Source organism: Hippoglossus stenolepis, chromosome 4 (assembly GCF_022539355.2).
Source record: "Hippoglossus stenolepis isolate QCI-W04-F060 chromosome 4, HSTE1.2, whole genome shotgun sequence".
Lineage (NCBI taxonomy): Eukaryota > Metazoa > Chordata > Actinopteri > Pleuronectiformes > Pleuronectidae > Hippoglossus > Hippoglossus stenolepis.
Window position 1 is genome coordinate 793,169 of NC_061486.1, and position 5,509 is coordinate 798,677.

A 5,509-nucleotide genomic window follows, 5' to 3' on the forward strand; every position below is an offset into this window, starting at 1 on the left:
TCACGTCTTCATCTCTTAGGAAACATACAACCACAACAGACAGGAGCTGAAATACAAACCTGAACCAACGTCAGGTCCCGACGACACAGTAACACTGAAGCTCCTCGTGTACAGAAGCAGGAAGTGAGGCGGCGTGCAGGCTGACGTGTCGTGCACTGTCATTGTTCAGAGACGTCAGTCAGTAAAACACTTCAATGCATCACATTAGCTATAGGTTTAGTCGGTGATGTTTTTATTGGTCATGAGGTAAAAACTGTTTCAAACGCAGAAGTTAAAACGTGAGATAAGATGAGCACTGAAAAAAAAAGTTTGTCTCTTTGTCGTTGTCGGGCTGATCTGTGTTGTCGGAGGGTCCTTGAACGCACCTTTAGAAACAGTGGAGCATTGACCATAAAAACAGACGTAGACTCAGCGTCCGGAAAGTGAAGCCACAGAGGAAGTGTCTGAAACCTGTCTTCTGTGTAGTGACCAGCAGGGGGCGACTCCCCTGGTAGTTTCTATAGAAGTCTATAGAAAGTGACTTCTCACTTTATAACGTCAGTAAACATTCAGGAGTTTCTGTCTCAGTCTCTAGTTTCAAGTCTTCTTCCAACAGCTGATGTTCATTTAGTGAATTATGATCATCACCGGGATACCACAGTGTGATTGACAGCTGGCCAGCTTCAAAACAGCAGCTCACAAACCAATGAGTGACGTCACGTGACTGTTGATACATCACATGACTATGATCCCTGCAGGTTGATTTTTATAGACAGGAAGTGAAGGCGACAGGAAGCAGGAAACAGATTTGTAAACTGATGACGATGGTTTGATCGGCAGGACGATGAAGTTCACATGGTTGAAACCGTCAACTGATCCGGTCTGAGCAGCACGGAGCCGAGCGACCTGTTCCTCTGCAGGCGTGTTACGATACGATGAATACGTTCTGAGTTAACTGTTACCACGGTGATGCGTTCAGGTGTCGGCTGATGGGCTGTTTGACAGCATGTGACACTGCCCTGCTTCACTAAGATGAAAAACACTGCCCCAAAAACTGAGCTGCACCAGTCAGACGTCAACGCCGTCAACGTCACATCGGGGGAAAAACAAGAGAACACGCCTGTAAACACACGTCACATGACCAGTGTATGGTCATGTGACGTGTGTTCTCAGGTGTGTTAGTGTGGACGGAGATTATTTCTGATACGGAGCTAAAACACGTGTCAGTGTGGGCGGAGCCTGGGATTCTTGCAGTTTGTTGAAGTGACGTCATGATCCGAACGTCTGAGCTCAGAATTAATAAAGTTCAAACAGCGAGAATGGAGAAACGTTGATGAACCTCAGGAGGTTGTTTCATCCAGCAACAGGTTGCGATGAACGTCAGTAACATTTCACACTGATGTATAACTTCTTTAAACGTATAAAAGATACGAGCGTCTCCAGGAAGTCGCCGGTTTCACGTCTCGCTCTGATGTCATGGACTGTTGTATTTTTTCTGGAGTGTGACGTTGAGGCGTTGAGACGGCGTCTCGTCACTGCCTCATTCAACCTTTAACACTTTTCTTCTTCTCTCACATTTTAATGACCAAGTTTCCCAAAAACATCTTCATCATTTCCTGGTTGACAGGCCGATGTCCACTTCCTGTGTTTCACTCCTTCACTTCCTGTCACTGCCTTCGTTTTCCTCTGCAGCCGAAGTTTGTGAAGAAGAGCAGAATTAATTCTTCTCACACAGCTTAACGTCAGTGGACGAAATACATCACAGCTGTCCTTTCTAATTATTGTCTAGTGTTGATTTTAATTATTTTATTTTGGCTGTAAATTTAACACATTTGACATGAAGTCGTTCAGACAAAGTGACTTACACACAGAACCTGCAGAACACGTCAGGAACACGTCAGGAACACGTCAGGATCACGTCAGTGGTTCAGTTCATGTCTGAAAACAGTTTGAGGCAGAAAATAAAAGAAATAACAAGATTTTTCACAGTTGGACAAAATCATTTTAAATCAGTTGATTTGAAACGGTTTTTATTTGTAGTTTAAGTAATTTTTTTCAGATGTTATTTAAAAACGATTAGTTTGACGTCTGAACTCAAATAAACTCTCAGAATCATTTTTGGGAAACTTGGTCGTCTCCATCAGCCGACGTTCGCTGAAGCAGGAAACGAAAACAGACGTGAAGCTGAAAGTTTGTTTGCACGTGGAGAATAAAAAGTGTTTCACTCGACAGCTGAACTGATGCGTGCTGCTGTTTTTGCTTCCACTTAAAGAGACAGAGCGAGGGGGAGGAGTCAGGGGGTAGCGCTCGACTCTGATTGGCTGCCACAGCCCAGGTTTTTATATTTTCTTCTTTTATCTAGAAAATAATTTTGTTGGTTAAAATTGGATGAACAGACTGATGGAGGAATGAAGGAACGAACCAATCACAATCCACCGCACTGCCTCAGAGGAAGTCTTCCAGTTTGGGTCGGAGAGAGCGGGTCATGGCGAGCGACAGAAACTTGTTGGTCTGCAGATCCAAGATGTTTAATGACTGAATGTTTCTGTTCCCGACACAAACCAAACTCTCCACATGAATGTTGTAACACGTTTCCTTTGTGACGTCAGAACAACGCAGCGCTGCCGTCACGCCACAACGCACCTTTAGAGAAAAAGTAAAGTACGGTGAAATGAGAGTGTCACAAAAGAAATTTGGGTTTAGAGAAAATCTAAAGTTTAGTCTGATGTTAAAAATGCTCCTGTGATTGGAAAACTTCACTTTTTATATCTTCTTTTATTTTTTGTTATTTCAAATCTGTCAGAACATCAACAGTGAGCTGAACGGAAACAAAAATCTTAAATCAAAAATTTAAAATCATTTTGAGGTTTTGGCCTCAGAAAAAATCTGTTTTATTTTTATTGTAAATTAATTTAGACATTTAAATATATTTTTAATGAATCTAATTAAACGTTATGCTGCTCTGACTACACATTAATATCATTTGACGTATTCATCACAAAGACAAACAGTCTTTTATTATTTTTATTGGTGATCTTATTTTTATTAAGTTATGGTAATATTTATTTATTACCATATTATTGACTGATCAGTTTTCATGATGTGATAAAAACCCTGATGGTGTTTTTGTTTCTGGTTCGTATCCATGACGGCAGCGTTGCCAGCAGGTCGACGTTTAGATGATCTCATCACTGCCGTCGACCTGCTGACCTCAGCCTGTGGGCGGAGCTTTCGCTGTTCGCAGCACCGCCTGATGTCATGATGATGTCATTACAAAGCAACAGAGGCCAACTGTTGCCACGGTAACACGTCAGAGGCTGAAATCTCTTGATCTTTCTTTGTGTTTGCTAATGTTTGCACCTTTTCTCAGACACGTCATATATCGCATCATATGTTAGAAAAGAATCATCGCAAAATACGCAGCAGGATGAAAAAGATGATTGAAAAATAAAAAAGAACAATATTAAAAGTTCAGTGTCCGACTCGTTCTTCTTCACTCACGTTGATTTAGAAGTTCGTCTGGTGTTTCAGGTTCATAAACGTTACATTTACGTTTCCTTCCCCTAAACTGAGGCATCTAACGTGGCGATGAGTCAGAGCTGTGACATCATCAGAATCGTGTCCACGCTACTGACGGAAGCTGCATTCGGTGGTTACTTCCTGCTTCTGCTGCAGCAGGAAACAGTCCAGAGAAAAAAGTGTTTCTGTAATTTATAGTAATGCAGAGAAAAGTAAGACGTTCAAACCACATGACCTATACTGTCGCCAGCCACCAGGGGGCGATATAGATGCTTTGGCTTCACTTTGGGCGAGCCCTGAAGTCGTCCATCTTTATTTACAGTCGCTAATGGTAATACAAATTAACATCCTGTAAAAAACAGTAGAATGAATTAATCTTTTTTGATTTGAACTTTATCAACAGCAGATGTTTTACAGAGAAACAGCTGTGAGATTTATTTCTACTTTAAAAGAAATATTCATGATGAATATTCATCCGTCTATTTATCTGTCTGTCTGTCTGTCTGTCTGTCTCTCTGTCTGTCTGTCTGTCTGTCTGTCTGTCTGTCTGTCTGTCTGTCTGTCTGTCTGTCTGTCTGTCTGTCTGTCTGTCTGTCTGTCTGTCTGTCTGTCTGTCTGTCTGTCTGTCTGTCTATCTGTCTGTCTGTCTGTCTGTCTGTCTGTCTGTCTGTCTGTCTGTCTATCTGTCTGTCTGTCTGTCTATCTATCTGTCTATCTGTCTGTCTGTCTGTCTGTCTGCCTGTCTGTCTGTCTGTCTGTCTGTCTATCTATCTGTCTATCTGTCTGTCTGTCTGTCTGTCTGTCTGTCTGTCTCTCTGTCTGTCTGTCTGTCTGTCTGTCTGTCTGTCTGTCTCTCTGTCTGTCTGTCTGTCTGTCTCTCTGTCTGTCTGTCTGTCTGTCTGTCTGTCTGTCTGTCTGTCTCTCTGTCTGTCTGTCTATCTGTCTGTCTGTCTGTCTGTCTGTCTGTCTGTCTGTCTGTCTGTCTGTCTGTCTGTCTGTCTGTCTGTCTGTCTGTCTGTCTGTCTGTCTGTCTGTCTGTCTGTCTGTCTATCTGTCTGTCTGTCTGTCTGTCTGTCTGTCTGTCTGTCTGTCTGTCTGTCTGTCTGTCTGTCTGTCTGTCTGTCTGTCTGTCTGTCTGTCTGTCTGTCTGTCTGTCTGTCTGTCTGTCTGTCTATCTGTCTGTCTGTCTCTCTGTCTGTCTGTCTGTCTGTCTGTCTGTCTGTCTGTCTGTCTGTCTGTCTGTCTGTCTGTCTGTCTGTCTGTCTGTCTGTCCCAGGGACGTGAACTCGCCAGTCCTCACGGTGTTACACAGTGACGCCACTAGGAGGCGACATGACACCACGAATGACAACAGAGTCTCCCTGTAAACCAGTAATTTGTAATCAGATTACAAATAACTAAAGCCCACGTTTACTTTGGATACTTTAAGTACATTGATATGATAAAACTTCTGTACTTTTACATGGTGTAGAGACATCAATCATCAATCAAGTTTTATTAGTATATCTCATATTCACAAGTCCCAGTTTGTCTCATGGTCTTTAACAAGGTGAGACGTCCTCTGTCCTTAACCCTCAACAAGAGTCAAACTACTAAAACCTTTAACAGGTAAAGAAGGTAGAAACCTCAGAGACACATGTGAGGATCCGTCTCCCAGGACGGACACAAGTGAACAGATGTCACGTGGAACAGAGAACATCAGAGAGATCAGAGTATTTACAGCTTTGATAAGAATAAACACTTTGTAGCTGAAGGTCAATGAACTGATGGATTATTGTCAGTAATGGTCGAGTATCTGAGGAGACATATTATATATCAAGCAGTGTTGATGTGATCATAGTCCACGATCAGGATCCACCATCAGGTTCAGGATCCACCATCAGGTTCTGGGTCCACCATCAAGATCAGGATCCACCACCACGATCAGGATCTCTGATTCTCGATCCACCATCATAATCCACGATGAGGCAAAGGGACTCCGGGGAAGAAGTCAAGTCAGTAACATGTATTG